General features: G+C 38.3%; 1 protein-coding gene across 2 annotated transcripts in view; it reads left to right on the forward strand.

Annotated features, from left to right (window-relative positions):
* The window catches only part of Lrrc8c (leucine rich repeat containing 8 VRAC subunit C), an 86,747-nt gene that overhangs the window by 16,348 nt on the left and 45,615 nt on the right, over positions 1-24,784 (forward strand). Inside the window, exon 2 of one of the 2 annotated variants that reach the window (XM_004841304.4) lies at positions 9,719-9,794. The exons of the other annotated variant lie outside the window; for it this stretch is intronic. The gene's annotated coding sequence lies outside the window, so the exon portion shown is untranslated. The remainder of the gene's footprint in view (positions 1-9,718; positions 9,795-24,784) is intronic. 2 annotated transcript variants of the gene reach the window in all.

The following is a 24,784-nucleotide window of genomic DNA, read 5'->3' on the forward strand; positions in this document are numbered from 1 at the left end:
TCTCTTGGATAGATAAGTATAAAAGTAGAATTGTCAGGTTATATGGAAACTCAGTGTTTGACATTTTGATGCAAATAAAGTTTAATTTTGCATCATATCCCAAACTAGAATAAAATCATAACTAAGACATTTAACTGTCTTTTTAGTGAAAGCATTATTATCATCATTATCATTATCAGGAGTATCAATTGAATTTCAGATTTTACATTAATTCACTTGTAGTTGTTTGCAAAGTTATTATAAAAGCACTACTAAAACTTGATATTTTAGATTTTAAATTCTGATGAAAAATTGGAAAAGGGCTGTTGAAAGCTGACGATATAGCCATTTGAGCACACACAGGTATGCATACACACTATCTATCTGTCTATCTGTCATTGTTGCTAATTCTTAGTAACCACATAGATTCTCTTATTCTAGATGTATACAAGTGCTCATTAGTTTCTACCTAGAAAATGTGAACACTGTTTATTTGAAAGAAAAAGTTGTTAATTTTTCTCTGGAAGAATTAGCCTATTGGCTTTTCTAGCTAAAGTTTTAACTGTTAGACAAGTACAAATATAGATGTAAATATATACACAAACAAATGGCAGATAAAACAAAGCAAAACTGGGCCAGGGATTTAGCCCAGCAGCACAGCATCTGCCTGGCAAGCATGAGGTACTGAGTTCAATCCTCGGTACCAGAAAAAAAAACAGAACTTTTTTGAATGTTGTCAAAATAATTTTCAGAAAATTAAACATGACTCTTAAACAGAATGAACATGTCAGAGATTTATTTAACCCATAAACAAGGGAGCCAGCAGGACAATAAAACCAGCTCAGAGTATTCAAAGAATTATTTTTAAAAAGAATGTTAGGATAACATTGCTAGGTTAGCTGTAAAACTAGGAAATGTATTCAGGGAAATAAAAATCAGTGTGTTGTGTAATACTGGACAAAATTTTACAAGTTACAAATTTAATCAGAAGCAATTAGCAAGTCAAAAAAGGGCATATTTCCCTAAATAAAGTTTGGGTGAATCAGTTAAATAATTGTTTAGTTATTACCTTGAAAGCACATATGGTTCTCCCTTTTGCTTCATTCTAAGTTGTTTTTTTTTTGTATAAAATTCTTTTATTGGTACATTGTAGGTACACAACACAATTACATTTCTCATTGGGAATTGTACCTTTATATAATGCATCTTGGTTCTTATTTTTTCCCCATTCCTAGCCCTCCCTTCACGCCCTCCACCCTTCCCTATTTACAAAGACTTTATTTCCATTTTTTCCATTTCTCAGCATTTTTTCCTTTCCCTTCTTTCCTTTCCCCTGCCCCTCCCACTACCCCTACCCCTTTGGACCTTTTCTTCCTATTTTACATTATCAATTATTCATTCTAATCATGGGTACATTTTAGGTATACAATATAATGACATTCATCATTGGAAATTTGCACCTTTACATAGTCTCTCTTGGTTCTTATTTTTCACCCTTGCCCAGCCCTCCCTTCAACCCCTCCAGTCCTCTCTATTTACAAAGATTTTGTTCCTGTTTTTCCATTTTCTCATATTAATCCCATTCCCTTCTATCCTTTCCCCTAGCCCTCCCACTTCCTTCCCCTTTGCCCCTTTTCTTCCTATTTCACATTACCTATTATACATTTAGTCCCTATTTACACTTTCAGTTTCTCACACCAGAGAAACTATTTGGTATTTACACATGTGTGTCCTATTTATTTCACTTAAGAGTATTGCCTCAATGTGCATCCACTTAGCTATAAATGTCTCTAATTTCTCATTTTTTATGGCTGAGTAGTACTCCATTTTATAAAAAACCACATTTTCTTTATCCAGTCTCCAGTTGATGGGCATTTGGGCTATTTCCAAGTTTTAGCTATTACAAACTGTGCTGCTGTGAACATGGGTGCACATATATCACTGTGGTATGATTCTTTTAATTCTTTGGGGAAGACCCCCAGCAGTGGAATAGCGGGGTCAAATGGGACTTCCAGTCCTAGTTCTTTGAGTTATCTCCATACTGATTTCCACAGTGGATGCACCAGTCTACACTCCCACCAGCAGTGGAGCAGGGTTCCTCTTTCCCCACAGCCCCACCAGCATTGGTTATTGGTTGATTTCATGATAGCAGCCATTCTTTCTGGAGTGAAGTGGAATCTCAGCGTTGTTTTCATTTGCATCTCTCGAATGACCGGTGATGTTGAACATTTTTTCATGTATTTATTTGCTATTTCTACTTCTTTGTCTGAGAAATGTCTGTTCATTTCAGATGCCCATTTTTGGATTGGGTCTTTAAATTTGGGAGGTCTGATCTTTTTAAGTTCTTTATAGATTCGAGATAGTAGACCTTTGTCTGAGGAAGAGCAGATGAAGATTTTTTCCCACATTGTGGGTTGTCTCTTCACACTGCTGGTGGTTTCTCTTGCTGTGCAGAAGCCTTTTAATAAGAAGAGATCCCATTTGTTGATTGTTTGTGCTAGTTCACGGGCAACTGAGGTTTTGTTCATAAACTCTTTTCCTACACCGATGTCTTCAAGGGTTCTACCTAACCTGTTTCAACTGGTTCAGAGTTTCTATTTTAATATTTAGATCTTTAATCCATTTTGATTTTAGTTTAGTGCATGGTGAGAGATACAGGTCTAGTTTTAACCTTTAGCAAGTTGAAGCCCAATTTTTCCAGCACCATTTATTAAAGAGGCTATCTTTCCTCCAGTGAGGGTGTTTGGCTCCTTTGTCGAAGATGAGATGGCCGAGTGTGTCTGGCGTTGTTTCTGCATCTTCTAATCTGTTCCACTGGTCCTCAAGTCTGTTTCTTTGCCAGTACCATGCTGTTTTTATCACAGTGGCTTTGTAGTATAGCTGCAGGTTGGGGATTGTGATAGCCCCTGTCATGTCTCTGTTACCTAGAATTGCTTTTGCTATTCTGGGTCTCTTCTTGCTCCAAATGAATTTTTGGATTGTTTTCTCGAGGTCTATGAAGTATGATGCTGGGATCTCCATTGGAATTGCATTAAATCTATATAGCAGTTTTGGAAGTATGGCCATTTTCACTATATTAATCCTTCCTACCCAGGAGCAGGGCATGTCTGTCCATTTTCTGATATCATCTTCAATCTCTCTTTTCAGAGTGCCATAGTTTTCAGAGAAGAGGTCTTTGATTTCTTTTGTTAGGATGATTCCTAGGTATTTCAGTTTTTTGGATGCTATTGTGAAAGGAATTATTTGCCCTATTTCTCTCTCAGTGAGTCTGTCATTGGTGTAGAGGAAAGCTATTGAATTTTGTGTGTTGACCTTTTAATCAGCTACTTGACTGAATTTGGTTATTAAGTCTAGAAGATTTTTGATGGAGTTCTTGGGGTCTTCTATATAGAGTATCATGTCACCTGCAAATAATGACAATTTGACTTCTTCATTACCTATCTTTATTCCTTTTATTTCTTTCTCTTGTCTAATTGCCATGGCTAATGTTTCCAGAACTATATTGAACAAGAGTGGTGATAGTGGACATCCTTGTCTTGTTCCTGATTTTAGTGTGAAGGATTTCAGTTTTTGACCATTTAGTATGATATTGGCTGTTGGTTTTTCATAGATGGCTTCTATCATTTTGAGGTAGAGACCATCTATTCCAATTTTTTGTAGGGTTTTTACCATAAATGCATGTTGGATTTTGTCAAATGCTTTTTCTGCATCTATGGAGATAATCATATGGTTTTTGTCCTTGTCTCTATTGATATAGTATATTACATTAATTGATTTTAGTATATTGAACCATCCCTGCATCCCCGGGATGAATCCCACTTGATCAGGGTGTATGATCTTCTTGATGATCTTCTACATTCTGTTTGCCAGTATCTTATTAAGGATTTTTGCATCTATGTTCATTAGTGAGATTGGCCTATAGTTCTCTTTTTCAGTTGGGTCTTTCTCTGCTTTGGGGATCAAGGTGATGCTTGCTTCCAGGAATGAATTTGGGAGTATTGCTTCCCTTTCAATTTCATTGAAGAGTTTAAAGAGTAGCGGCAGCAGTTCCTCTCTAAATGTCTTGTAGAATTCAGCAGTGAAGCCATCAAGGACCGGGCTTTTCTTAGTTGCTAAGTTTTTAATTACATTTTCAATTTCATTGGTTGATATTGGGTTGTTCAGAGTTTTTAGGTCTTCTTTGTTCAACTTTGGTAATTCATATGTATCTAGGAATCTGTCCATTTCACAGATGTAGTGTGGTCTTGCCTGAAGGATTGACCAGACAACCCCTTGAGATCAGCCAAGTGTTTATAATTTAAGACCACACTGGGTTTAGACCACCAGATCTGCTAGCCTTTGAGAGGATTCACAAAACAGCCACTGTTCCTGAGGGCTTATTCTGTGACAGGGGATACAGAGAAAACAACTATACAAGCGGCAAAAATGGGGCTAGCATCATCCCTGGAGAATGAGGAAATATTTGCAGGTATTTAAATGTCTGGGAAGGGACATGGTTAAAAATCTGGCTCATGAGGCAAAGACCCGGAGAACAGGAAGCAGCTACCCCTATCTTGGGGAGACAGTTTAAGCAACAGGGACAACAGAAGCAAAGATGATTCCCTGGCATAATGAAGGAACAACAGGGAGGGCACTGAGTGAATGGGGAAATCGTAAGTTATTTATTTTTTTATTTTGTTGCTTGTTTTTCTTTTGAAACGAGTGAACCCAGGGCCTCATGTGCTAGGCAAGTACTCTACCAATGAACTACATCCCCCCCCCTTTATTATTTTTTTTTTAGACGATCTTGCTTAGTTGCCCAGGGTGGACTTGAACTTATGGTCCTCCTGTTTCAGCCTCTGAAGTAGCTGGGATTATAGGCATGTGCCATAAAGCTCCGCTTAAAACAGTATTTCTTCAGAGAGTGGGGTGAGCTCAGAAGTATCTTTCCCACCTCTATTCTGAGTGAGATGAGGAGCAAGCAGAAGGTTCTGAACAAATGAAAGTTTCATCTCACTTGACTTTTAAAAGAATCCCTCTGGCTATGGAATAGAGCAGCCCTGAGCCAACTTTTTTGTCTCTGACCCTTGCCCTCTTGAATTACTGAAGACTCCCAAGAATTTTATGTAGGTCATGTCTATAGATTTTTACCATATTAAAAATTTTAAATAATAAATGTTTATTTATTTTAAAATAATAACGAAGGCACTACATGTTAATGCAAATAACATTTTATGAAAATGACTATTTTTCAAAACAAATCAGAGGAGTAAGAAGATGGCACTGTTTTCAGTATTTGCCAATCTGTTTAATGTCTGGCGTTCTGTCTGTTCATTACCATATGTCATGTAACCTCAGGAAAACTTCACTGTGCACTCACCAGAAAATGAATTAAAAAGGCAAATGATGGGGTTTTTTTGGTACCGGGGATCGAACTTGGGTCCTTGCGCTTGCGCAGCAGGAGGCGAAACCACTGAGGTAAATCCCCGGCCCCTAAATGTTGTTTAATATTATATGAAAATAATTTTGATGTTTAATATTCTGTGAAAATAATTTTGATGGGGCCCGGGATTTAGCTCAGTGGTTTCGCCGCCTGCTGCACAAGCACAAGGACCCGACTTCAATCCCCGGTACCAAAAAAAAAAAAAAGAAAATAATTTTGATGTCACTACGCCTCTGCAAAGGCACTCTGACAAACCGGCAGAGAAGGAAGTAGATGGTGGGAGACGAAGATCAAGGCATGGAGACCAGCTAGGAGCCTCTTCCAGTAAACTGGTACACAGCTGGTGGCCTGGGAAGTAGGAGACGCAGTGAGGACTGGCAAGTTTCTAGATGTAGTTTAAAGGTTGATCTAGTAAGTTTTGCGGACTAGGATAGAATAGGACTAGAATAGGTGTGGCTATGAAAGAAAGAAGGCGAAGCTGACTCAAACTTTGAATCAGAGGAACTGCACAGATGGGTTTCCTGTTTACTGAAATGTAGAAGATTGTGCAAATAACAGATTTTGGATGAAATGAAAAATTGTTTTGGACCTGTTAATTTTCACATACCTCTTAAAACATCCAGTTGGAAATTTCAAATCAAAAGCTGGATATTTAAATCTGGAATTCAGGGGAAGGACTTTTTATTGTCTTTGTAACTTTCAGTGCTTTTTAAGGAAAGAATGCGTAAAAGTAAGTTACCTGTGTTGTACAGTGGCTAAAATATAGTTATACTCTCAGAATTGAAAGTTGGTTTTGCCAGGGATTTAGCTCAGTAGTTTCACCGCCTGCTGCGCAAGCTCAAGGACCCGAGTTCAATCCCTGGTACCAAAAAAAAAAAAAAAAAGAAAGAAAGAAAGTTGGTTTGGCTAAATATTGAGCTCCAAATTGGCAACTGCTTTCATTAGGAATTAAAAAACAAAAAAACTTTTTACCATGTCCCAGCATTCACTTTTGTTGCTGAGAAGCCTGATGTTGATCTGGTTTTCATTTCTTTGTATATGCCCTCTTGCCCTCTCTGTTTCCTCTACCAGAGGCTTTTAGGATCTCCCCTTCACTTCAGCCCTCGTGTTCTGAAACATCACCCTGGACACTTTAGTCAGGCTGTGTGATAATGAGTCCCCTAGTTTTGGAAAATTTTCTAGTATTCTTACCTAGATAATTTCTCCTTCATTTTTCTCCTTTTACTCCTTATGAAATTTCTGTTTTTGAAACAACTGGATCTGAAATCTATATTTCTATTTTTCTTTTCTAATTCCTTTTTTGTTCTACCTGAAGATTGATTTTGTCATCATTAGCCTCTAACCCTAAGCTTTTATGAAATGCTTATTTTATAAATACATCATCTTCTGCTAATTCTCTGAGAATATTAATTAGAATTTGAGGATCTTAAAACTCCTGCTCTCTGCTTTTGTATTTTCCCCTGCTTTTGTTTTGATTTGTTGTTTTGGTGGTTATTTTCTTTCTTTTCTTTTTTGCTTGCTTCTTTTTGTATTTTTCTTATTTATATTTGACTTTCAGGTTGGAGGCATTCCCACATTGCTGGTGATCTATAATTGTGTCTTTATAAGTCTTAGTTTGTTTTGGAATGCTATAACAGAATACTGCTAGGTCTGAGATGGTCCAGAAGTTGGAAGGTCCAATATTAAGTCCCTGGCACCTGGCAAGGGCTTGTTACATCATCACAAGGTGGAAGGAATCAGGTGGCAGATGAGCTGAGAGGAGAGGAGGGAGGGAGGGAAAGAGAGTTACAGAGTACACTCAAAAGGCTTGCTCCTGAGATAATGACATAAATTTATTCATGAGATGAAGCCTTTAGGACCTAACACCTCTTAAAATTTCACCTTGTTGTTTCTGGTGGTGGTAGTGGTGGTGGTGGTGGTGGTGGTGGTAAGATACTAGGGATTGAACCCAGGGCCTTTGTCCTGGACTATATCCTCAGCACCTTTTTATTTCTTATTTTGAGACAAGGTCTCGCTGCATTGCCCAGGCTGTGCTCAAACTTGGGAGCCTCCTGTCTTGGCTACCTCTTAATACTGTTTAAATAACAGTCTGTCTTCCACATGAGTTCTAGAAGAGACATTCAAACCATAGCATCATGTTGGAGCATAGAAAAGCTGTTTGGAAGTTCCTTGTGAATTGTGAAACACATTTCCACCGAAGTGTTTCACAATGTGCTGATCAGATCCATAAGCACGCTTTTTGTTGTATAACTTCCACTTTGATGTCATTGCTACAGGAATATGACCTACGCCATCTTTATTTTCTTTTTTTGGTACCAGGGATCGAACTCGGGTCCTTGCGCTTGTGCAACAGGCGGTGAAACCACTGAGCTAAATCCCCAGCCCTGCCATCTTTATTTTCATCCAACCCAAAAAGTGTGTGTATGTGTGTGTGTGTATCAATGTGTTGATTGGGCATTTGTGTATGTGGCTCTGTTTTGTAAATGTAAAAGCACCAGGATGGTGGGACTTGTCTAAGTGGAATTGGATCTAGACCTTGGATTTTCTGTTAAGTGTTTGTTCTTCAGCCAGTGCTCTTAATACTCTCATCAGTACGTTCCTCAAGATAGAAGAGCTTTTCTGCATGTTTTAGGAATCTAGGAGTAGAGCTGCAAGCATCTTGCTTGAAAGACCAATTTCATTTAATATCTTATATTTTAACTTTAAAAAGTATGTGATTTTATATTTGATTTTGGATGCCTGTTTCAATAGAACATTTGGGGTTTTTGTTTGTTTTTTGAGACAGGGTCTTGCGACATAGTTCAGGCTGGCCATGGCCGTGCACCACCACACCTGGTTCAATAGGACATTTGTTTTATTAATCTCAAATCTTTTGAGTAAAATCAGTGTGCCAGGAAAGTATACCCTGTGTATCGGGGGCTTCCTACCTAACCCCTCCTCCACTTGAAGGCATTTACCTGACCCAGTGGGAGAAGCTCTGCCCACGGGACTGAAGAGTTGTATTGTGCGTTCATGTACTGTCAGAGGGACACCCCCATCTCCTCTCTACACTCAGTGGTAACTTAAACAATAAAGGACATAGTTTCTTTCTCTCAAATAATAGTCTGGACAGAATCATACGGTGCTGAGGATGTGGCTTCCTTATATGTTGATGTTCCACCATTGCTAACATGTGCCCCTAGCTTTATAAGTGACGCTGATTAATCCTAAGACTACATCTTGTCCAAGAAGTAGGGAAGAGGGCATGTTGAGGGCAAGTTCCTTTCCTTTGAAGTCACTTTAAAGGGCTGAATCCATCTTTTCTGTTTATATTCTATTGGCTAGGACCAGGCACATGGCCTCACCTACCTACAAGGGGCTGGAACATGTGCTAATCTATTATCCTGTAAAAGGGAAAGGGAGACTAATAAAGGGAACCCACATGCTGCCTTCCCACGTGATACCGATATGACAAAGAGCACAGGAACAGTTGGCAATAGAGATTCAACTGAGGGTCCCTCCGGTTACTCCTCCTGGAGATCAGATGACTCAGCTTCCACATTGTAGCTGCTTTCCTTGGGCACAGCTGCTGACATCATGCAGGCCCTGGAAAGTCAGCTGTGCTCTGGGGTGCAGTGGTCAGAGGAACAGCCTTTCCATAAGGGGTTTGTGCTCATACTTGCAAGACTGTAAGTACCTGTAAAGAACTCTTGTTCTTAAGGAACTGTCCAGTTGATTTTATCATTATTAGTCTTGGCTGTGGTGGCTTCCTTAAAACTTTGAATTCTGCTCCAGAGATGCTAGGTGCTGAGCAGGCTCCCAAGAGTTGTACAGTGTGTGGAGAATCTTAGAGAATCGCACATTTGTGACCTCTCAATTGGGACAAATTGGCATTTCATGGGGTTTTGACAGGTACACATACAGTGTGAGATGTTTGATGAAGAAACACCTATCTTGAGACAAGTGGAAAAATTACCAAATATTCTGACGTGGACATCACAGTTTTGGGGTTCTTAGAAGTGCTTTCTATCAGCAGCAGGTATAGGGCACACACAGTAAATTTTCAGAATCCAGAAAATTCCCAAAAGAGAAGCCTAGCTAATATTTTCTTAAGCAAATAATGGGATTTGTAATTATTATATTTATTGCCAGGTACTTTTCTAAATGTTTATCATTTAAAGGGGTTAAAAACCTGCCTAAGGTCACCAGCTGGTAGCCATAGAGCTAGGTTGCAAACCTCAGTCTTTCTGGCGGTAAAATTTACATAGTGATCACTGCATTATATTATACAAAATGGTGTGTAGAGATAGATGACTTACATTTATTTTTATCTTTTAGATTAATGTGGCTGCTTATGACTAAACTTAGAATTCTGGGAATGCAGATGTTCACTGAAGTAACATATACATATAAGGTAATAACAGGAGTTTTTTACTGTTGGCATATATTGTTTTGGATGAAGACCTTCATATCACCCTATTTTTACAGCTGTAATCAGTTTATAGGGATGAGAATTTGCAAAACTTACCTTTGAGTTTTGCATTAAAACCCTATTAATGCAGTTTAGTGTCCTAAGTAGCAGCATGTCATATCTTTATGAATGGTCTGCCCAGCTGTGGTTGTGGGCCCAGTAAGGAGTGGCCATTGTGGTTTAGAAGACACATAGTATGAGTGCAGTTTGTTTCTGCAAAATGCTTAAGGGACCTTTCCTTCAACTGAAAGGAAAAAAGATGTTAAACCAAAATTAGGGCTATGGGCAAAGGACTATATCATATTAGAATATTTTGTAAAGCAAAAGTATTTTAGCTGAGGTACTGAGGTATGTTACTAATGTCAAGCAGCACATGTATTTCTAGAGAATCTCGGGAATGTATGTTTATAACTAAGAATATCTTTACATTTACTCAGCTAGACTGAGATTTTTTTAATTGAAATGTACTATAGTTTCAAAAGGCCCCTCTGTGCCATATCCAAATAAGAGCATAATAGAACCCTTATGAAGAAACCACACATCTTGAAAACAGTGGTTTTCTTTGATGTTCCTTGGCCACACTGCTGTTTGATTTAACATTTCTGGTAATGGAGTTGCTTGAGTCTCAGTATTAGTTTGCTCAGGATTTTATGTTTTTGCCAGACCTCTTCCTGTTGACATAGTCACTGAATCAAAATTATTTGTGTGATATCACAAGCAGTGTTAAGTATAGCATTTGAAAACACTCTTGACTCCAATATGTTAATTAATCTATTTGAATGTGTTTGCTTGGAAACCTGGAATGATGCCTGTTTTTAAATGTGTTTGTTTTTATAAGGTAATCTGAAAAAGATGAAAAAATTTTAATCCCATCAATAAGGTTTTCCAGTAATTGTTCTGCATATCTCAACATTTTATATGCTAAGCCATTTCATTTAGTGGAAATGGAGAAGGTGGCAGGATCACTATGCTTTAAAAACATACATCTGTGTCCTCATTTTTAGGAAGATTATACTTAAGCATCATTACTCATTTTATATTAGGATTACCTGTGAACAAGATTAAGAAAGTTTTTCCAAAACTAAGCAGTTGATATAAAAATGGAATGTTATATCATTTTTCATACTACATGATAAAGTATAAAATATTTATTGAAAACATGTATACACAGCATGCTGAAATGGGCCCTTTTCAGCATGAAAATGATTTACCTGTTCTCTCATTTAGCTACTGGATGAAGGTAGAGTCTACCCCTTAAATTCTATAAAGTTATTAAGTGCCTAAGAGGTGGTAGAATTAAAATATTTAAAGTTAAAGAGTTAGGAGCTTCTGCCAGTGGAAAAGCAAATAAATCTAAAAGAAAACACCTCTGAGTTTATATTATACTCTGAATATAATACACAGTTAAAAGTATGTCTTATATTATAATGTAAGTTGATAGGAAATTTTAGATAGCATCACTCACAGTTTTTAAGAAACCCTCTGTAAAACAGAACACCTTTTATTGTTAACTAATTCTTAAGTTAAATCAGGAAGGAATTCAGTTCAGTGTTCAGTTCTGTAGTTTCTTCTCTCTATGGAATGTTGGTTTAGTGATTTAGAATATGGGCCCTAAAAACAGATCACTTATGTCACATTCAGGCCCTTCTACTTACTGCTATGTAACCTCCACCAGGATACTTCCAAAGTCATTACCTATGTCACATTCAGGCCCTTCTACTTACTGCTCTGTAACCTCCAGCAGGATACTTCCAAAGTCTCAAATTTTTCCACAAACATGGGATTATAGTACTTTAAGCCCTGGATATTTGGGAGTTAAATAATATAATACATTTGAAGTCCCTGCCACCTGTTAGGTACACTGTAAACCCTAGCTCATGTTGTGGGGTTTTCCCTTATACAGAACAAGAGTTTTATAAAGTAAGATCAATACTCATTGTTACTTTAAAACACTTATCAAATGAACATGGATCCCATCAGAAACTACTGTTCTAATATTTAGAGCATCATCTACATTCAGAAAATGTTCCAGAGGAGTAATTCATGGCTGTATGTGTAGAGCTCTGTGTGATGTAAAACCATTACAGCTGACAGGTAGGTCAGGGGTGGGGAGTGCCCAAATGAGCAACTCAGTCTCTGCCCTGACAGAGTTTACAGTGTGAAAGAGGAATAGATGAGACTATAAATAACCCAAGGCAGTAAAGGAGTGAACAGAACAGGTAGAAAAGTGTTGATCTTGGACTCATATGAAAATACTCAGCCACAGGCTTTCAAATGAGACACTGCAATTATGGCCTAAGACCCCTCCAGATATTATCCAGGTAGTGTGCTCTTCCCCAGGGAAGGTGGGCCTTTTGGTCCTGATGTGCTCTGGGAAGAGGTTGTGTGCAGGTGATATTATAAAAGATCCAAGGTTGAAATATAGGGGCTGGAGGTGTGGCTCAGTGTTCGCATGTGCACAACCCTTGATTCCACCTCCAGCCCCAGGAAGGAAGGAAAGAAGGAAGGAAGGAAGGAAAGAAGGAAGGAAGGAAGGAAGGAAGGAAGGAAGGAAGGAAAAATTTATAGAGTATCGAGCTCATTCTGAGCACACTTTACCTTTGGTAGGGCCAGATAAAGCTCTGGTTTTTCCCTAAGACATCATTTGGTGCATAGCTTTACTTTGTATCACTAAAAGACAAAACACATGTTTCTAGAATAGGTCTTAATTTCAGCTGCATGATGGAATCACCCCAGGACCTTTTTAAAAAACATGTCAGGGGCTGGGGATGTAGCTCAGCAGCACAGCACCTGGCTGGAAATGCGAGGCCTTGAGTTCGATTCCTAGTACCAAAAAAAAAACGTCATGTCTGGGCCCCACCCCAGGGACTCTATTTGAACTGAACCCAGGTATCCATAGTTTTTAAGCTTTCCAGGTGATTGCAATGCACAGCTAAGGTTGAGAGCTGCACTCCTCTGCCTGCTCTGGATTTTATGCCACATCCCCCAGGTGTTCTCTAATAAATTTCTGGAGCCAAGCTCAGCCCACATTCTATCAACAGGTTTTCCAGTCGACAGTTTCTAATTGAAACCAGTGAGTGTGTTTTCCCTTTGGAAACACACAGCACTTTCTGTGTTCCAGTCAGTGATACTGGCTCCTGAAGAATGTTTAGCCCCCCACTGGCATAGTAGGGCGCTTTCTCATTTAACACCCTGGAAGCCTCCTCATCCAAGCATGATTTACTGTCCTGTTTTTCATGTCTCTATGGGATGACCCAACAGGTTTTGTTCTAGAAACTTTTATTCAAGTCATTTAACAACAGGTTCTTCCTAAATCTCTCATGCAGTACATTTGAAACCTGCTGTTAGGTACCAAGTTGAGGCATGTTGGGTTTGGTGCTTCAATCTATCCTTGTACTTCCAGGCTCTTGAGTCGTCTGTTAGCCCTACATGTTCCTTTGTTTATCTTAATTTACTTAATATTTCTCTACAGGTTCTGTTGCCACTACTTTATTCTTCCATTCAACATGTATCTCTTGTGTGACAGATAGGAGCCAGGAAATCTCATAAACAGTAAGGCCAAAACAATTGCCAAATCAGGCAAAAAATGTCTACCTATGAGGGACTTACATTCCAGTGAGAAGCAGAAAAGGAAACAAGTAACTAAACTGTGTGGTATGTTGAAAAGCGTGTAGCTATGTGGGGGCCAGGGATTCAGCTCAGTGGTGCTGCACCTGCCTCGTAATCAAAGGGTCCTGAGTTCAGTCCCTGGTACTAAAAAAAAAGTGTGTAGTTATGAAGAAGAATAGGATAGGGGAGAAGGAAGGGGAGTGTGGGCCATAGTTTTAATAGTAAATTGACTTTGCAGTATTATCCAAGAAGTGGTAATTGCTTCAACCAGAGTAGTGGTGGCAGAGATGGTTAAAAAAAAAAATGTGGTTGAAATCTGGATAAGTTTCAGCAAGGCCAGAAGAAGGCAAGGGTTAGAGCCACAAAGATACTAGGAAGAGGAGAATTCTAGGCAGAAGTGCTGCAAGTGCAACATCCCCAAGGCAGTAGTGAATTTGGGGTGTTCTAGAAACTACTAAAAGGACCTATTGGCGAGAGCAAAGAGAAGTAGCAGGAGATGGCTAAAATAGGGAGGGGCGGAAATGAGATTGCATAGACAGTCTTGGAGGATTTTTGTAAATGTCCTGAATAATGCTAGTTATAGAATTAGGTTACGTTTGTGGCTCTTGAATACTGTACTACATATTTAGCATTTTTGAATTAGTACGTATTTACAGTACATAATGATTATATTTATCATGGGGAGTTAATACATGTACATAACACATCTTAATTCTTTCAGCATCTCCTACCCCTCCCACCCCTCTCTGCTCTTTCCAACTCTTAATCCCCTTTCCATTTGCCAAAGCTCTATTTCCATTTTTTCCTCTTTTTTTATCCTCTTTCCCTGCCCCCTCCTCCATCTTTTGTTCCCTTTACTATTTGAAAAAGGATCTCCCTACTTTCTATTATCTGCCTTTTATTTTGTTCAACATTACTGCTGGTTTAAACCCATCATAATTTCCTGCCATCGCCGCACTCCCCTTTTGCTGTGCTTATTCATTACTGGCCATTTGCTAAACTAAGCTCTCTGTGATTACTGTCGCTTGTCAAACACACTTCTCTTCTTGGAGTCTTTATTTTATTGTAGGTCCCTGGAAGGTGACTGAAGCAAGCAACACAGTAAAGGGCTCAGATACAGCTAATAATATGGTAAAAGAGCCCATAGTTCAAAATAAATCAGGCTGAGAATACTTCTTGTCCTACTCCTCTTCTTCTATCCCCTAACTCCCCAAATAGATAAAACAGAGAATTTTCCATTTCTGCCTCCATATAAATAACTCAGGTAACCTCTTTTGACTTCTTTGCTTCTCTTTTGTCCCTAAACAGAGTACATTATATTCTAAATTCTGGTAGTCACATAAAAATTTCTGTTACACATTTTTAACAACTGGGAGAATTTCAGAATAAGTATACCCTCATTTTTCACTCATTCAGCAATAATTTATTCAGTACTTTTTACATGCCAGACACTGTTCCAAGAAATAGGAGGGAGAAAGGAGTGAGCAAAAACAAAGTTCCTGTTTCTTAGGAAGCTTACCAAATGATGCAGGAAACGGACAAAAACAGAAGTAAACAAACACACACATATTAAAGATGTACTGCGAGGAAAGCAACTTAGAAGAAAGGAAAAGGGAATCCTGGGATGGTGTGTTGCTGTGCGTGAGTTAGTATTCATATCTTCATTAGGGTAGCCAGACCATGCCTCTCTGAAAATTATATTTGTGCATAGACCTGAAGGAAATGAGAGAGCAGTATTCTTGCCCATATCTAGGGTAAAATATTCCTTGTTTCAGAAAGTCCTTTGATAGTTTTCCTTTCTCTCCACCAAAACATATGGTTTCATCTTTATCACTTCCTACACCATGGTGACTCCCAAATTCTCATTTATGTACAATTTTTGTATTTTGTGTATCACTTAAAAATAAATTTTAGGGCTGAGAATTTAGCTCAGTGGTTCTGCCACCTGCCTCGCAAGTGCAAGGTCCTGAGTTCAATCCCTGGTAACAAAAAACAAAACAAAAAAAAAATGAAATTTTAAAAAGACATCATTAAAAAAATTAAAAAGAACAAAAATGTCTGGAATCATCTTGACTCCTCTTAAACATTACATCCAATCCCTTACTGGAGCATCAGTTACTTATTGTGCCTGTTAACCTTGATTGTCGGCTTGACTCTTGGAGAAGTAATTGGTATAAGGACACTGACCTCATCAATGGGTTAGCTCATTGATGAGTTCATAGCTGAATGGGGTGTTAGGAGGAGGGGCCTAGTTGAAGGAAGTGGTCATGGGGAGGTGACCTTGGAAACATATGTGGTCCCTGGCTGCTTCTTCTCAGGTTCTTCTCTTGCCCTCTGCTTCCTGGGTGAGCAGATTTCCTCTACCAGGATTCTCCACCATGTCGTTTCTGCCTTGGAGCCAGCCAACCATGGACTGATAACTCGGACACCATGAGAAAAAAATCTTTTCTTTTTTAAGTTGTGGGTATTGGGTATTTTGTTCCAGTGAAGAGAAGGTGACTAATACATTTATATTGGGTAAACCAAAAAAATAGGAAACTTGGGGCAGTCATATGAAGAAATTGAGGTTGAAAAGAAAGCAGAACAGTAGTAGAATTTCCTGCAGAACAGTATATGATGGGATAAAGAAAACCAAAGCTAAGAGTATGGAACCGAAGAGCCCAGACTAATGGGATGTCTCATCTGAAGTCACATTCCTGCAAAAGAACCACAGCTTCAAAGTGGGCCACTGTATGTTTCCGTGTGTCTTAACATCAGTGTTACTTGGCAGAACTAAGGCTATCTATGTCTTCATAGTGTAGAAAAAGACTTTAGGTATCAGTGGAAATATTTTACATGAAATTAACCTAAAGTATTTCCTAGTCCCTGCATTACAAGCATTGTGGTACCTGATGAGGAAGCCAGAAATGCAGTTGATATATTAACATTGTGTGTGCATGTGTGTGTGTGTGTGTGTGTGTGTGTGTGTGTTTTCTCAAAATGTCAGGGGAAAAGGACCCTGATAATTTTCCAAGGGCAACAGATGGTTAATAGGTATTCTAACCAAATGAATTTGAATAAAAACAATGAAAAGGAAGTAAGTAGTCAGTGTCCTTCTATTTTAATTTAGCATAATTTCTCAGTATTCATAGCCTCAGTACAAAAGGTTCTTGTTTTGCTGTACTGAGTTCCTGGAAATCACATGCAGACACCCCTGAAGGAGATTGAAACCCTGCAATATTTGGGGACTGAATTCTCCACCCAAGGATTTAGCATCAAATGAAAAACAGGTATAATCAAGAGTATAAAACAGAAGTACAGCTGTGGCTCTGGTAAATTTCCATTTTTCTAGCTAGCTATGATGGAATGACAAGTTGCACACTAGTGACTCCTTCATGGACAGGAACTGAGGCCTTTATAACATCTAAAAAAATCTTTCCTCTGACTGGATTTCTCCCTTAGAGCCAGATTTCAGGCTAGTGTGTTCAAGTCACAAATTTAGAGTAATATGATTACTCTAAATATGATCCTCAGATGGCTAACTTCCCAAATAGGTTGTCAAGATGAATTTCCCATAAAGGAGGTTGTTATGGACTAAAATAATATTCCCCATGAAGAGCTTGGACATTGGAAACTGACAGACCTGAACTGAAAGTTTTGCCAATGCTCTCCACAGGTTTGGTGACCTTGAGGAAACTATTAAACCTCTCTTTGCAGCTTCCCTTTTTTGTGAAGCAGAGCTAATATGGACCTCATGAATTTAATGTGGGGGTTCAACAGATAACACTTTCAATGCCTGGCATTAGTAAGCATAATAAGACATTAAATACCAATTGTTATTCCTTTTCTATTTAACAAAAAATGTTTGTTTCTTCCATTTCTACAAAGAATTGTTCATTTTTAGTATGGTATCCCAAATTGGGACTGAAGGCTCTATACTGCAGGAAATCCTTTTTTTTTTGATACAGAGGATCAAACTCGGGCCCTTGCACTTGCAAGGCAGGCACTGGAACCACTGAGCTAAATCCCCAGCCCAGAAATCCTTATTTTTAATAGTAAATTCTCATATTCATTATAGGCACAATGTAGAAATAACTTACATGTCTATCAACAGATAAAATGTTAATGTAAAAATGTGATCTGTGCCTAGAATGGAATATAATTCAGCCTTTTCAAAGAAGGAAATTCTTCAGTGTGTGTTGACATGGATGAACCTTGAGGATATTATAATAAGTGAATACGCCAGTCACAGAAAGACAGCTCCTGCATGCGTCCACTTCAATGATGTATCTAAAATAGTAAGATTCATAAGAATCAGAGTGTGCAATGTGGTTGTCAGGGGCCAGGAGCGGGGTGAAATTGGAAATTACAATACTAATCAGTGGACAGAGAGCTTCATTAGTAAGACAAATAAGCTTGCTTGGGATTTAGCTCAGTGGTGCTGCTGCCTGCCTCGCAAGCACAAGATCCTGAGTTCAATCCCCAGTACCAAAAAAAGGATAAATAAGCTCTCTAGAGACCTGCTGTACAACTTCTGTCAGCAAACCATACTGTACACTTAAACATTTGTTGAAAAGGTAGATATCATATTAAGTGTTCTTACCACAATAACCTAAAAGTTTTTTACAAACAGCAATTGCCCTTGATCACAATTACCAATTTCCTCTTTATTGATAATAGTAGTTGTCACAAATTGAACACTAATTTCTTGCCTACTACTGCAGTTATTGCTACAATTTTCTGTTACTTACTTCTCAGCAACCTCATGAAGGAAGATATTCTCCCACTTTAAAAGACAGGAAGCAAAAGGATTAAGTAGCCATCTCGTGGTCACTTAGTCTACCAGTGGCAGAGTCAGGATTCCAGTTTAGGCCCTTCAACCGCAGTGCCGTGTTCCAGCCAATATGATTCTGGGCCATTACTTTAATACTCAAACACTGGGCCTGGGGTTGCAGTTCAGTGGTAAGTTGTGAACTTAACATGTGCAAAGCCCTGGGTTCAATCCCCAGCACTGCAAGAAAAATGAATAATAACAACACTCTAGTACTATGTTAATATGGTCATCTGTTAGGGAGAAGAGACAATTCCTTAATAACTGTGGATGTATCTTCTCCAAAAATAAGTATAGATCAGGCTTAGAAAATGTAACCTGGGAGAGTACTTCTGTTTTTTACGCTTGTTTTTCTTATTCCTTTCCCTTTTAAAACCAGAGCTTTAGAATGAATGGACACTTTCATTTGGAGGAAAGTAAGTAGGTGGAAATAATGCATAGGACTTAACTGTTAAAATAATTTAAGATTATATATCCCCGAAGGAAGTTTCATTTAATCTCTGCAAGCCCATTGCTATCTCCCTATTTAATTCTGTGCCAAAGAAAAGAAAGGTACAGAATATATCAGCTTCATCCTTATTGTAATGCTTCCACTCCTTGAATATTTTCTATATTTAATCCATTTGTGTTTTTTGTATGTTGCCATGGTAAAGCTCATTCCATGATGTGAGAGACCTTAGTGCTGAGGAGGTTGGTTTTTTTAACATTAAACTCTGCATTTTCATTTCTACATTTTATCTTGATGTTACCAAGGCAACCCAAATAATTTCATTTTCTCTTTGAAGTTGATGCCCTTAAGGCTGTTATACCTCATGCTGACTCATTTATGTTCTTACAATTTTTTCTAGTTTAAGTCCTGCAGCTACTTTTCTGCTTTTCATCCAATAATCACTGTAACTGGTACATTGTTGGTGTAGTAAGTAGTTAAGTATTTGAGGGAATTATAAATCCCATTGATAATTAGAAAAAAGCTATACATCCTCTCACCAGAACAATGCCAGGTTAAGAAATAATAAACGAAAATGTTGAATATATAGAAGCCTACTCAAGTACCTTTCATCCAAATCTCTATTATTTTAAATAACAAGTTGCAAGTGTTTGTGTTTCAAGGAATTTATCAAAAAATCTATTCAAATTTATTCCATTTCTAAATTCAGATTGTTAAGATTACCTATTTATTTTTATTTTTGTTTCTTCATCCAAGGGCAGTCTCATTCTTGATTTTTTTACCTTGTCCTCTCTGGCAGGTGTCTTGGCAAACTACCTGCAGGAGTTAAATGGCTGGTGGCATGACCTCTCCCCACACGGGTGTGGCTCACATATATCCTTTTAGTTTGAATCAGTGTGAAAAGAAGAGAAGCAAAGAAAATGGATAATACATACATTTTTAAATCTCCTTGTGTATAGATCTCTTGCCCACTGATTCTACTATAGCTTCTTATTTATCTTTGAGTCCCACTGCTTGGCACTGAGTAGGTAAAATATATTGAAAGAGGGAACGAAGGATAGAGAGGAGGAAGGAAGGGAAAGAAACGAAGGGCATATCAAAGAAAGGGAAGAAGAAAAAGAGAGAAGTAAAATAGCAAAGTAGATAAACCCGGAGGACATTGTATTAAGTGAAATAAGCCAGGCACTGAAAGACAAGTGCTGCATGTTTTCAATCATGTGGAATCTAAAAACAATGATCTCATAGAAGCAGCGAGTAGAAGAATAGTTATTAGAAACTGGGAAGGAAAAGAGATACGGAGAGGCTAGATAAACTGGACAGTTAGAAAGGAATTAATTTTTTACTTCTGTGGCACAGTTGGGTGACTACAGTCTATAGCAATTCACTGTGTATTTCAAAATAACTAGAGTAGAAAAGTTAAGAAGTTCTCAATACCGAGAAATGATATATGTTTGAGGAGATGGAAATACTACTTATCTGATTTGATCATTATACATACAATATGTGGCATATGAAAATATTATGTGCCAATTAAAATGATTTAAAGTGGGCCAGGGATTTAGCTCAGTGGTTTCACCGCCTGCTGCGCAAGCTCAAGGACCCAAGTTCGATCCCTGGTACCCCCCAAAAAAAATGCTTTAAAGAAATTTTAAAAGACCATGGGAGACCTTTCTCAAACCAAAGAGTAGATTTCTTTTTTCTTTTTTTTTTTTTTGGTACCGGGGATCGAACTCGGGTCCTTGTGCATGCGAGGCAGGCAGCAGAACCACTGAGCTAAATCCCTGGCCCTAGATTTGTGTGTGTGCCTTAGAAAGGCAGTTCCTAAGGAGGCTGGCATATTTTGGGACAAAGGTGGAGGAGAAAAGCAGTCTTTGGCCCTCAGCATTGCTGCTTGTGCTCAGCCTCGGAATCTGCTGAACATCCCCTTGGTGATGATGGACCCACTGAGGTACTGAAACAGTGCTGCTGCTTGTGATGAGAATTTTGTGAACTCTATCAAACTTGGGCTCCCGAAACAGAGGTTTGGGCATTTTTAATTTTTACACTAAATTAGAGCTGAGACATCATGTGGAGAATGACGTGGTGTAGGTCTGGCTTGGTAATCTGAAAGACAGTTTACCTCATTTAACAGCCAGGTACAGGAGGAAGCTGCTAAGCTCCACATGCTTCTTCTGAAAGATCATTTTCATAGATTTTTCACACATCTTAGAAAAAGATGTTTAGTGAATGAGTCTTGGTGACTTTTTGCCAGTTCAGTATAAGAAGATGTAATTTGTTGGCTTCCTTCTCTCTGGGTGTCTGGAACAGCTCAGTCCTATCCTATATTGCTGATAAAAATTATTAAAATTATTTTTCTCCCAAATAGAAACTATATTTATAATTACCTGGGGCAACATGAAACTTTTTTTTTTTTTAACATGAAACATCTTAAGAGGCATAAAAAGCCATCATGTTGCAGACCTTTGCCCAGCCTGAAATGGTTTGGACTTGACCTTCAGCTTTAGGTAGCTTTTTTTATTTTTTGGTACCGGGGATTGGACTCGGGTCCTTGTGCTTGCAAGGCAAGCAGTGGAACCACTGAGCTAAATCCCTGGCCCAGCTTTAGGTAGCCTTTATAACTTATACTTACTATACCTGTACAGGCATTACTTCCTACACCCCAAGTGTCTCAGCTGTCTTCTTATACTACCACATCACCTTAAACTTCTACTTCATCTTATTTATCACAGTTGTGATTAAATGTGTATGTGATGGGGCTGGGGATTTAGCTCAGTGGTTTCACCACCTGCTGCGCAAGCGCAAGGACCCGAATTCGATCCCTCGTACAAAAAAAAAAAAAAAAATGTGTGTGTGATTATTTACTGTCTTTCCACCATAGTGCAAATTTCATAAAGACAGACTATGTCCTCCTTACTCCTTTATTCACACTAATGAGCTCCATACCTTACAGATAAAAGCTATTGTAGTACTTGAAGGAAGATGAGTGAAGCTTCCAGGCCCTGTGGTAGGTGTTAGAGATATAAAGCTTTCAAACACACTACATCTGTCCTTGAGAAACTCTGTACTCAGTGGCTGTCTCCACTGACAATATGTGACCCCTTAGCCTGCAGCAGGAGACGGGTCAGGCTGAATTGGATCCTAGGTTTTTTTCCCCTCCATTTTTCCAAATCCCACTTCTTTGCCACAAGAATCTCAAAGCAGACCCTGCTCATATCCAAAGACATTGAAATGCACCAATCTATTTTTCCACCAATTTCCATTTTTCTGTTGAGTCAGTATTTATTTATTTTGCAGAAACTCTTTTATGCCCATGTAACCATTATTTATTTATTCATTGATTTATTAATTCACTCATTTCTGGTACTGGGGGTTGAAGCCAGAGCTTTCATACTGTGTTACATCCCCAGTACCCCCTTCATCGTTTTTTTGAGACAGAGTCTTCCTAAGTCACTAAGTTCCCTAGGATGGGCTCTAACTTGCCATTTTCCTGCCTTAGCTTCCCAGAGTACTGGGATTACAGGAATACACCATAATGCCTAACTGTAACCGTTTTTTGGTCCCTGAAATACTGGTCTCTGTTAACTTTTTAAGATGATAGGTCATCTGAAAAGAACAGAACAAATAAAAACAAACATCTCCACAGTTTTCCATAAACCTTGTCTTTCCCCTTGGCTCAAAGCCTATTTTCCACCATCCAAAAATCATCTGCTTCATTCCTAAATTCTTCTTCAGAATTTACAAAAGTCTGTCATCTTTAAAGTACTTGACTTTTAAGAGTAAACTTATTCTTGTTTCTGCCTTACTTTTTTTCTACTAAACCTTAATAATTTTCTACTAAACCTTTTAATTGAATTCCTGTGACCTTTCTATGCAGTTTTTCATTTGTTTAGTATTTGTAATTAATATTTCTAAGCCACACAGTTTAACAAATCTTGAGCTAGTCTTGTTCCTTCCAAGCATCTCTCACCCACCTTTTCATCCTACTGATGCAGTTGCTGGACAAAACCAGGTCTAAAACCAACTCCATGTCAACATGCAGGCTGATATATTGCTAGGCTTCTCTATCTTGTTTTCTAAGTCTTTCAACCATTTTTAAAAATACATTTGGCAAGGCTTTAGATATTTTTGAGATGCTTTTTCTCAGTGAGACCTCATCTAACCCCAAGCAAACAGTCTTACTAATAATAGCAGCTGCAAGTAAGCCATCTCAAAATATTACACAGTTTGTCTGTTAAGGTGGCACTGCTTTCAGTCTTAATCCAACTTATCTGATGGGCTTTATATTTTTTCTCTCCTCTTTTTTGCTGACAACATTCTGGTGAATAAATTCAAGGTCTTACAGTTGGATTGACTTGAAATTTTAATTAATAATTGATTTATTTATTCAATGAATGTATATTGTGCACTTATTGTCAAATTCTGAGATGTTGAGAAAACAATGGTGAAAAAAACAGAAAGAAAAAAACAGAAAGTATCCCCTCCTTCACGGAGCTTATTGTGGGGGGAGACCAACATGAATCCTTGAATACAAGTGAATAGAAAATTGTGTCTAAGTCAGGGGACATGGTGGGATGGCCGTAGCACTCTCAGAGTCTGATGCTGGATCAGAACGGTGCCTAGGTCTGCAGTAAGCTCAGCAGTTGTCAAAGCAGTGGGGAGGAGCAAAAGAACATTCTAGCTGTGGGATTAGTACACGCAAGGCCCTGCCACTATTATTTATACCTTTGTTGTAGTGACTTTTCAACATCCACATGAATCATTTGGTCTTTGCTTTCATGTCATGAGTATCACTGAAAATAGTTTCACTGGGCCGGGGATTTAGCTCAGTGGTTCCAGTGCCTGCCTGGCAAGTGCAAGGTCCCGAGTTCGATCTCCGGTACCAAAAAAAAAGAAAAAAGAAAATAGTTTCACTATTTTTCGAGGAAAGGTTGTTATTTTTATCTTTTTTAATTGAAGAATATATTCATTTTCAAAAACAATGTATTTTCTAAGAAATGTTTTCATATAGATTTTTGGCACAATCTGTATTTGAGAGGCCAGCAGCCTTGGACCACATCCTTCTAGACCCTTCATTTAAAGAATTCTTTGATCCCTCAGGTGTGACTCGAGGAGTATTGCATATCTTCACATTAGATTTTACTTCGTTTCGCTGTGAGAAAACAAAACTTGGAAGAAGGAACTCAGAATGTCTAATTCTGAAAAGATGACCATTAAATCAACATGTTAAATTTAGAGCCAAACAAAACAATTCTTTTGCCTATATGCATAAACCTTTGCATTAAATATTTATCAGCTGTATACACAAAACCTAATATTCTAATTTTCAGATGCATTCACATCAGTTTTAATAGTCTAGCAATAAAAGTTTTGTAGTGGTGGATCTCTTCCCACTGAGCTATTTTCTCCTGGAAGCTGGAGGCCCTGAAACGTCTTCCTTTCATCGTGGGTTTCCTGAGCACATCCACCAGGAAAGACAGAGCAAGAGTCGAAACATGTGAGATGGGAAGCAGCCTTCTTGGGCACTCCACAGCGTTACTCAGTAGAAAGACTTTTTCTGCTGTCATCAAACCTTCCATGGTCCCTGATCCTAGAAGGGAAATTTTAAATTTTAGATGACTGTAAAGATTAGTTTATTAAAGGAGGAAATGAAAAATGATCACACTGTTTGAAAAGGATCAAACCCATTAGTTTGTCCGTCTCTCACTTTAAAAATCAGGCTCTTGTATTCTGAGCAATATTACTTTGTATTTAACAGAACAGGAAATTTTAAAGTTTTCCCCTATTAAAAAGAATCAAGTGGCAATTTTTTGACCACAAGTTGCTTTAGCTTCCCTGTCACTTTTTTTTTTTTTTGGTACCAGGGATCGAACTTGGGACCTTGCACTTGCGAGGCAGGCGCTGGAACCACTGAGCTAAATTCCCGGCCCCCCTGTCACATTTTTGATTGATGAGTACTTATCAGCCTACCACCATATTTGTAAAAAGGTGTTTGAAAAACAGGCTAAATTTCCTTTCAGAACAGAAATGACAACTTTCCTATATAGAAACTTTAAGAATTCAACTTGA

This window comes from Heterocephalus glaber, unplaced genomic scaffold (assembly GCF_053883595.1).
Source record: "Heterocephalus glaber isolate CG9 unplaced genomic scaffold, H.glaber_assembly_v1.0 deba00001442, whole genome shotgun sequence".
In the NCBI taxonomy this organism is placed as follows: domain Eukaryota; kingdom Metazoa; phylum Chordata; class Mammalia; order Rodentia; family Bathyergidae; genus Heterocephalus; species Heterocephalus glaber.